Source organism: Oncorhynchus nerka, unplaced genomic scaffold (assembly GCF_034236695.1).
Source record: "Oncorhynchus nerka isolate Pitt River unplaced genomic scaffold, Oner_Uvic_2.0 unplaced_scaffold_1270, whole genome shotgun sequence".
Lineage (NCBI taxonomy): Eukaryota > Metazoa > Chordata > Actinopteri > Salmoniformes > Salmonidae > Oncorhynchus > Oncorhynchus nerka.
The window spans coordinates 25,774-35,773 of NW_027040071.1; the positions used below are offsets into that span (position 1 = coordinate 25,774).

The window sequence follows — 10,000 nt, forward strand, 5'->3', positions numbered from 1 at the left end:
GTAACATTCTGAGGATGTTGTCTATCAGCACCATATCACCAGGTATCATTCTGAGTATGTTGTCTGTCACTAGCAGCACCATATCACCAGGTATCATTCTGAGTATGTTGTCTAGCAGCACCATATCACCAGGTATCATTCTGAGTATGTTGTCTATCAGCACCATATGACCAGGTAACATTCTGAGTATGTTGTCTAGCAGCACCATATGACCAGGTAACATTCTGAGTATGTTGTCTATCAGCACCATATGACCAGGTAACATTCTGAGTATGTTGTCTATCAGCACCATATCACCAGGTAACATTCTGAGTATGTTGTCTATCAGCACCATATCACCAGGTAACATTCTGAGTATGTTGTCTATCAGCACCATATCACCAGGTAACAATCTGAACATGTATACATGTACTTGGTGATTCTCTCCATCAGAGAACAGTAGTTTTAGTCATAACTGTACATTTGCAATGACTTACCTGGCTACAAGTAAAGATTTAATGTATGAAATCATTAAACGCACACACACAGACACACATATACCTGTCCTCATCTGTAGACCATCTCTCTGTGTATTACAGCACAGATACCAGGAAGATATGGAGCGCTCCCTCCACCAGGGAAGAGGAGTCTACGCAGGGCTCCGCCCCTCCGCCATATACCAACAGGCCAAACAGAGAGAGAGTGACCATCAACTGCTACAGGACATCATCTCCCTCTATCTGTCCTCTTCCCCTGCACAGCCCTCATTCCGCCACCGGGGCAGCAGCCCTACCGGCCCCACGCATACTACGAGGAACCAGAACTGCCTCTGGACTATGTAGAGGACTACAGTCTGACAGAGCTGGCTATGGCTAGAGCCAGACAACAGCAGCAGCTTCCACAGCATGACTACAGCTCTCTGGCTGGGCTGGATGGTGAGTTAGTAGATCTGCTGTCTTAAAACCTCTTCGGGATCTCTTCTATTCTACTCCCACTCGAATCCCGTTAACGCGATTGATTTGACAACACCCAGTGAAATTGCAGTGTGCCCAATTCAAAAACAGAAATACTCATCATAGAAATTCATAAAACATAACTAAAGCTTAGTTAAGAAGCTTAACTTCTTCTTAATCCAGCTAAGGTGTCAGATTTCAAAAGGCTTTACGGCTAAAGCAAAACCATGCGATTATCTGAGGACAGCACATACAAACACATGAAAATGAGATTTCAACCAGGCAGGTGCGCGACAAAAGTCAGAAATAGCGATATAATAAATGCCTTACCTTTGAAGATCCTCTTCTGTTGGCACTCCAAAAGGTCCCAGAAACATCACAAATGGTCATTTTGTTCGATAATGTCCTTGTTTAAGTCCCAAAAATGTCAATTTATTTGGCGCGTTTGATTCACAAATACAACTCGCCCAACATTCCTACAAAGTATCTAATAAGTTACCTGTAAACTTGGTCCAAACATTTCAAACAACATTCCTAATCCGGCTGTAGGTACCCTAAAACATAAATAATCAATACAATTTAAGAAGGGATATACTGTGCTCAATACAACAAAAAACAAAGCACCCTTTGTCTTGGGCAGGAGATTCCCTTTGTCTTGGGCAGGAGAGTAACTTTGTCTTGGGCGGGAGAGTAACTTTGTCTTGGGCGGGAGAGTAACTTTGTCTTGGGCGGGAGAGTAACTTTGTGACACTCTCACTCTCCATGTGGCAAGGGAGAAGAGGGCCTCTGCCAGGAATTTATGACACTGTTGTCATAAAGTCATAAAACTGCCCCCCTTCCTAACAGGAGAGGGGGGTGGGAGGGTTCACATCTCTGCTAGAGAGGGCTAGCATCATGACACAGTGAAGGGCTGTTAAGCTAAAACCAGGACTTGAATCGAGGTGGTATGAGAGGGTATGCCATGGGCCTAACCATTGTTAGCTTAAAAGATTTGACAGAAAATAAAAACAGATCCAATTACATAAAGTGATTTATAACAGCGCGTTAGTCCACAATGCTTTATGCTAGAAACAAAGCCATGGGAATGACGTGACTCCGATGCATGTGGGGACATCAGTGTTTAGTTTCAGAGACGTTCAGAGGTTGAGCTACAACCTTCTATAGCCGAGAGACAAAACATTCACTTAGCCAGGAAACTCATCTAATTCTCTGTCACTATCAATTGATTAAGCTGTTCACTTTCTGTGACAGCTTTCAGGGAAACAGTTATGACTTCTCTTGTTGGGTTAAGCTTTTGAAGATGAGTAGCCAGCATTTAAAGCTTACATTTGTCTGCGTCTGCCTAGGCCTACTGTCTGGGGTTGAAAGTTCCAAGCTCAAATTCCTAAGATTTAATTCTTTGCGAACGGGGACAGTTTCGTTGCAAACAAGACACACTGATTTGGCATTGGAGAAATATGATAAGATGAACACATAGACCTATCTCTCTGTCCATTCTTAGCCTGTAGTTTTGGTCATTGGTGTGGAAATAAAAAATATTCTGCTAATGTAGGCCGTCATTGTAAATAAGAATTTGTTCTTATTAACTGACTTGTCTAGTTAAATAAAGGTTAAATAAATAAATTAAATAAAAAACATTCTATGTAAAAATTACATAAAATTATAGTGTAGTTACATAAGACAGATAGTTACTTAAGGCAAAAATTAAAGTAGTGTGGGTGGTTGGTCAGGGTGGTTGGTTGGTCAGGGTGGGTGGTTGGTTGGTCAGGGTGGGTGGTTGGTTGGTCAGGGTGGGTGGTTGGTTGGTCAGGGTGGGTGGTTGGTTGGTCAGGGTGCGTGGTTGGTCAGGGTGGGTGGTTGGTTGGTCAGGGTGGGTGGTTGGTTGGTCAGGGTGCGTGGTTGGTCAGGGTGGTTGGGTGGTCAGGGTGGGCGGTTGGTCAGGGTGGTTGGGTGGTCAGGGTGGGTGGTTGGTTGGTTGGTTGGTCAGGGTGGGTGGTTGGTTGGTCAGGGTGGTTGGGTGGTCAGGGTGGGCGGTTGGTTGGTTGGTCAGGGCGGTTGGTTGGTTGGTCAGGGTGGTTGGTTGGTCAGGGTGGGTGTATAACGTAAACATCTAGTATTGGTCAGGGTGGGTGGTTAGTTGGTCAGGGTGGGTGGTTAGTTGGTCAGGGTGGTTGGTTGGTCAGGGTGGGGTGGTTGGTCAGGGTGGTTGGTTGGTCAGGGTGGGTGGTTGGTTGGTCAGGGTGCGTGGTTGGTTGGTTGGTTGGTCAGGGTGGGTGGTTGGTTGGTCAGGGTGGTTGGGTGGTCAGGGTGGGCGGTTGGTTGGTTGGTCAGGGCGGTTGGTTGGTTGGTTGGTCAGGGTGGTTGGTTGGTCAGGGTGGGTGTATAACGTAAACATCTAGTATTGGTCAGGGTGGGTGGTTAGTTGGTCAGGGTGGGTGGTTAGTTGGTCAGGGTGGTTGGTTGGTCAGGGTGGGTGGTTGGTCAGGGTGGTTGGTTGGTCAGGGTGGGTGGTTGGTTGGTCAGGGTGCGTGGTTGGTCAGGGTGGTTGGGTGGTCAGGGTGGGCGGTTGGTCAGGGTGGTTGGGTGGTCAGGGTGGGTGGTTGGTTGGTTGGTTGGTCAGGGTGGGTGCTTGGTTGGTCAGGGTGGTTGGGTGGTCAGGGTGGGCGGTTGGTTGGTTGGTCAGGGCGGTTGGTTGGTTGGTCAGGGTGGTTGGTTGGTCAGGGTGGGTGTATAACGTAAACATCTAGTATTGGTCAGGGTGGGTGGTTAGTTGGTCAGGGTGGTTGGTTGGTCAGGGTGGGTGGTTGGTCAGGGTGGTTGGTTGGTCAGGGTGGGTGGTTGGTCAGGGTGGTTGGTTGGTCAGGGTGGTTGGGTGGTCAGGGTGGTTGGTTGGTCAGGGTGGTTGGTTGGTCAGGGTGGGTGATTGGTTGGTCAGGGTGGTTGGTTGGTCAGGGTGGGTGGTTGGTCAGGGTGGTTGGTTGGTCAGGGTGGGTGGTTGGTTGGTTGGTCAGGGTGGTTGGTTGGTTGGTCAGGGTGGGTGGTTGGTCAGGGTGGTTGGTTGGTCAGGGTGGGTGGTTGGTTGGTTGGTCAGGGTGTTTGGTTGGTTGGTCAGGGTGGGTGGTTGGTCAGGGTGGGTGGTTGGTCAGGGTGGGTGGTTGGTTGGTTGGTCAGGGTGGTTGGTTGGTTGGTCAGGATGGGTGTGTGTATAACGTAAACATCTAGTATTGGTCAGGGTGGGTGGGTGGTTGGTCAGGGTGGTTGGTTGGTCAGGGTGGGTGGTTGGTCAGGGTGGTTAGTTGGTCAGGGTGGTTGGTTGGTTGGTCAGGGTGGTTAGTTGGTCAGGGTGGTTAGTTGGTCAGGGTGGTTAGTTGGTCAGGGTGGGTGGTTGGTTGGTCAGGGTGGTTAGTTGGTCAGGGTGGTTAGTTGGTCAGGGTGGTTGGTTGGTCAGGGTGGGTGGTTGGTTGGTCAGGGTGGTTGGGTGGTCAGGGTGGGTGGTTGGTTGGTTGGTCAGGGCGGTTGGTTGGTTGGTCAGGGTGGGTGTGTGTATAACGTAAACATCTAGTATTGGTCAGGGTGGGTGGTTGGTTGGTCAGGGTGGTTGGGTGGTCAGGGTGGGTGGTTGGTTGGTTGGTCAGGGCTGTTGGTTGGTTGGTCAGGGTGGGTGTGTGTATAACGTAAACATCTAGTATTGGTCAGGGTGGGTGGTTGGTTGGTCAGGGTGGTTGGTTGGTCAGGGTGGGTGGTTGATTGGTTGGTCAGGGTGGGTGGTTGGTTGGTCAGGGTGGGTGGTTGTTTGGTCAGGGTGGTTGGTTGGTCAGGGTGGTTGGGCGGTCAGGGTGGGTGGGTGGTTGGTTGGTCAGGGTGGGTGGTTGGTTGGTCAGGGTGGTTGGTTGGTCAGGGTGGGTGGTTGGTTGGTCAGGGTGGTTGGTTGGTTGGTCAGGGTCGTTGGTTGGTCAGGGTGGTTGGGTGGTCAGGGTGGGTGGTTGGTTGGTCAGGGTGGTTGGTTGGTTGGTCAGGGTGGGTGTATAACGTAAACATCTAGTATTGGTCAGGGTGGGTGGTTGGTTGGTCAGGGTGGGTGGTTGGTTGGTTGGTCAGGGTGGTTGGTTGGTCAGGGTGGTTGGTTGGTCAGGGTGGTTGGTTGGTCAGGGTGGGTGGTTGGTTGGTCAGGGTGGTTGGTTGGTCAGGGTGGTTGGGTGGTCAGGGTGATTGGTTGATTGGTCAGGGTGGGTGTATAATGTAAACATCTAGTATTGGTCAGGGTGGGTGGTTGGTTGGTTGGTTGGTTGGTCAGGGTGGTTGGGTGGTCAGGGTGGGTGTATAATGTAAACATCTAGTATTGGTCAGGGTGGTTGGTTGGTCAGGGTGGTTGGGTGGTCAGGGTGGGCGGTTGGTTGGTTGGTCAGGGCGGGTGGTTGGTCAGGGTGGGTGGTTGGTCAGGGTGGGTGGTTGGTTGGTTGGTCAGGGTGGGTGGTTGGTTGGTAAGGGTGGGTGGGTGTTTAACGTAAACATCTAGTATTGGTCAAGGTGGGTGGTTGGTTGGTCAGGGTGGTTGGGTGGTCAGGGTGGGTGGTTGGTTGGTCAGGGTGGTTGGTTGGTTGGTCAGGGTGGGTGTATAACGTAAACATCTAGTATTGGTCAGGGTGGGTGGTTGGTTGGTCAGGGTGGGTGGTTGGTTGGTTGGTCAGGGTGGTTGGTTGGTCAGGGTGGTTGGTTGGTCAGGGTGGGTGGTTGGTTGGTCAGGGTGGTTGGTTGGTCAGGGTGGTTGGGTGGTCAGGGTGATTGGTTGATTGGTCAGGGTGGGTGTATAATGTAAACATCTAGTATTGGTCAGGGTGGGTGGTTGGTTGGTTGGTTGGTTGGTCAGGGTGGTTGGGTGGTCAGGGTGAGTGTATAATGTAAACATCTAGTATTGGTCAGGGTGGTTGGTTGGTCAGGGTGGTTGGGTGGTCAGGGTGGGCGGTTGGTTGGTTGGTCAGGGCGGGTGGTTGGTCAGGGTGGGTGGTTGGTCAGGGTGGGTGGTTGGTTGGTAAGGGTGGGTGGGTGTTTAACGTAAACATCTAGTATTGGTCAAGGTGGGTGGTTGGTTGGTCAGGGTGGTTGGGTGGTCAGGGTGGGTGGTTGGTTGTTCAGGGTGGTTGGGTGGTCAGGGTGATTGGTTGGTTGTTCAGGGTGGGTGTATAATGTAAACATCTAGTATTGGTCAGGGTGGGTGGTTGTTTGGTCAGGGTGGTTGGTTGGTCAGGGTGGTTGGGTGGTCAGGGTGGGTGGTTGGTTGGTCAGGGTGGTTGGTTGGTTGGTCAGGGTGGTTGGGTGGTCAGGGTGGGTGGTTGGTTGGTCAGGGTGGGTGGTTGGTTGGTCAGGGTGGTTGGGTGGTCAGGGTGGGTGGTTGGTTGGTCAGGGTGGGTGGTTGGTTGGTTGGTTGGTTGGTTGGTTGGTTGGTTGGTTGGTTGGTTGGTTGGTTGGTTGGTCTGGGTGGTTGGGTGGTCAGGGTGGGTGTATAATGTAAACATCTAGTATTGGTCAGGGTGGGTGGTTGCTTGGTTGGTTGGTCAGGGTGGTTGGTTGGTCAGGGTGGTTGGGTGGTCAGGGTGGGTGTATAATGTAAACATCTAGTATTGGTCAGGGTGGGTGGTTGGTTGGTTGGTTGGTCAGGGTGGTTGGTTGGTCAGGGTGGTTGGGTGGTCAGGGTGGGTGGTTGGTTGGTCACGGTGGGTGGTTGGTTGGTCAGGGTGGGTGGTTGGTTGGTCAGGGTGGGTGGTTGGTTGGTCAGGGTGGGTGGTTGGTCAGGGTGGGTGGTTGGGTGGTCAGGGTGGTTGGGTGGTCAGGGTGGGTGGTTGGTTGGTTGGTCAGGGTGGGTGGGTGGTTGGTCAGGGTGGTTGGTTGGGTGGTCAGGGTGGGTGTATAACGTAAACATCTAGTAGCTACACCGCTACTTAGTAAAACAGTAGTGTGTAGTTCCAGTAGTTAGCTACAGCGCTACATGGTAAAACAGTAGTGTGTAGTTCCAGTAGTTAGCTACAGCGCTACATGGTAAAACAGTAGTGTGTAGTTCCAGTAGTTAGCTACAGCGCTACATGGTAAAACAGTACTGTGTAGTTCCAGTAGTTAGCTACAGCGCTACATGGTAAAACAGTAGTGTGTAGTTCCAGTAGTTAGCTACAGCGCTACATGGTAAAACAGTAGTGTGTAGTTCCAGTAGTTAGCTACAGCGCTACATGGTAAAACAGTAGTGTGTAGTTCCAGTAGTTAGCTACAGCGCTACATGGTAAAACAGTACTGTGTAGTTCCAGTAGTTAGCTACAGCGCTACATGGTAAAACAGTAGTGTGTAGTTCCAGTAGTTAGCTACAGCGCTACATGGTAAAACAGTAGTGTGTAGTTCCAGTAGTTAGCTACAGCGCTACATGGTAAAACAGTAGTGTGTAGTTCCAGTAGTTAGCTACACCGCTACATGGTAAAACAGTAGTGTGTAGTTCCAGTAGTTAGCTACAGCGCTACATGGTAAAACAGTAGTGTGTAGTTCCAGTAGTTAGCTACAGCGCTACATGGTAAAACAGTACTGTGTAGTTCCAGTAGTTAGCTACACCGCTACATGGTAAAACAGTAGTGTGTAGTTCCAGTAGTTAGCTACAGTGCTACATGGTAAAACAGTAGTGTGTAGTTCCAGTAGTTAGCTACACCGCTAAATGGTAAAAAGTAATTAACTACTGAAAACACTGCTTTGACAGTAGTGTGTAGTTCCAGTAGTTAGCTACACCGCTAAATGGTAAAAAGTAATTAACTACTGAAAACACTGCAAGATTTGAATTTAGTTCAACTACCACCAAACTACAACAAAATGTAACTAAATTACTAGTTGAACTATATGTAGTTCACTACTCTCCAATACTGACATAGTCTCCTGTCTGTGTAGAGTCTATCCTACAGCGTATGGTGGAGACCCTGGACAGGTATGGTATTGACCCTAGAGAGCTGACCCCCCAGCAGCTCTACAGACTGGTTGTGGTGCTGCAGCTGATGCAGGCTGAGGACAAGGACAACATAGGTACTTACTTACAACACATTGTAGTCGTTAAATAAATGATACACATTTCCTCATTTTTTTGCCTCCCAGTCTGTCCTTTTTATTGAATTTCCAGCAACCTGGTCTCAGAGCATTTTGTATTATTCTGTGCGTAAGTCACTCCATTTAGTATGATATGTTACGTTTAGTTTGGTATGTATTTATTTCGTATAATTACAATTCATATTATATGTAATGAATTTGCAAAATGTGCAATATGTTACGAATTTGGTAAATGTACAATATGTTTTGAATTTGCAAAATGTTTGCTATGCTATGAATTCTAGCTAGCTTGCTAACGTTAGCTAGGCTAGGGGTTTGGGTTAGGAGTTAGGGTTAAGGTTACAATTAAGTTTAGGAGTTAGGTCAAAGGTTTAAGGTTAGGGGAAGGGTTCGTTAACATGCTAAGTAGTTGCAAAGTAGCTAACAAGTTGCAAGTAGTTGAAAGTTGCTAATTAGCTAAAATGCTAAATTTGTAAGTGCTGAGATTCAAACTCGCAACTTTTGGGTTGCTAGACATTTGCGTTACCCATCCACCCCGACCAACCACCCTCCAGTCGATTTTGCCTCAAGTAACCATTTTGTCTTATGTAATCAAACAAAAACGTAACATATGATACCAAATGGAGAGCCTTCGGATTTACTTTCAGAATAATACAAAATGCTCTGAGACCAGGTTGGTATACCAAATGACCTGTGAAGTGCTGTGCCCACGTACTACAGCACACTGTTACCCTTTTCATCTTGTTGGACCATCCTAATCTCACGAGCTGCCAGGATGGTATATCAGGGCAGTCCTTTTCAACACAGTTTGTGTAAACTATGGTGGGATGCCTCACAAGGCTAGCTCAGTACATCTTGGTTTGGCTCGATATGTGTGAAAAGGGGGTATATCTGTCTGTCTGCACACAGAAAGGCCCGTAGTCATTTAATACCAACGAATAATGAATACATTACCTGAGTCATTTCCTATACTCCATCTGCCTTGTTAAAAAAGGCCTTTATATTGCTCCCTCTTGTTTTTCAGAGCCACTTACCGATGATCCAAAGAAGGTATGTTCAGATCGGACAGGAGACACGGTACATAAAGTACATCAGATATCATGTGACATAAAGTACATCAAATGTCATGTGACATAAAGTACATCAGATGTCATGTGACATAAAGTACATCAGATGTCATGTGACATAAAGTACATCAAATGTCATGTGACATAAAGTACATCAGATATCATGTGACATAAAGTACATCAGATGTCATGTGACATAAAGTACATCAAATGTCATGTGACATAAAGTACATCAAATGTCATGTGACATAAAGTACATCAGATATCATGTGACATAAAGTACATCAGATGTCATGTGACATAAAGTACATCAAATGTCATGTGACATAAAGTACATCAAATGTCATGTGACATAAAGTACATCAAATGTCATGTGACATAAACATGTTGTTTACTGTAACGTCATGACCGTATAACCATTATCTTCATGTGTGTCCTCCTCCTTCTTCTCCTCCTCATCTTCATCTTCCTTCCTCCTTCGCCTCCTCCTCCTCATCCTCCTCATCTTCATCTTCCTTCCTCCTTCGCCGCCTCCTCATCTTCCTCATCTTCATCTTCCTTCCTCCTTCGCCGCCTCCTCATCTTCCTCATCTTCATCTTCCTTCCTCCTTCGCCGCCTCCTCATCTTCCTCATCTTCATCTTCCTTCCTCCTTCGCCGCCTCCGCCTCCTCCTCCTCCTTCGCCTCCTCCTCCTCCTCTTCCTCCACTTCCTCCTCCATCTTCCCTCCACCTCCTCCTCCTTCGCCTCCTCCTCCATCTTCCCTCCACCTCCTCCTCCTCCTCCATCTTCCCTCCACCTCCCCCTGCTCCTCCTCCTCCATCTTCCCTCCACCTCCTCCTCCTCTTCCTCCACTTCCTCCTCCATCTTCCCTCCACCTCCTCCTCCTCCTCCTCCTCCATCTTCCCTCCACCTCCTCCTCCTATACACAGAC

The 10,000-nt window shown here is 48.5% G+C and overlaps 1 pseudogene; it reads left to right on the plus strand.

Annotated features, from left to right (window-relative positions):
- The first annotated feature begins 406 nt into the window (after positions 1 to 406).
- LOC115124547 (receptor-type tyrosine-protein phosphatase-like N) overlaps positions 407 to 10,000 on the plus strand; it is a 57,063-nt pseudogene continuing 47,469 nt past the window's right edge.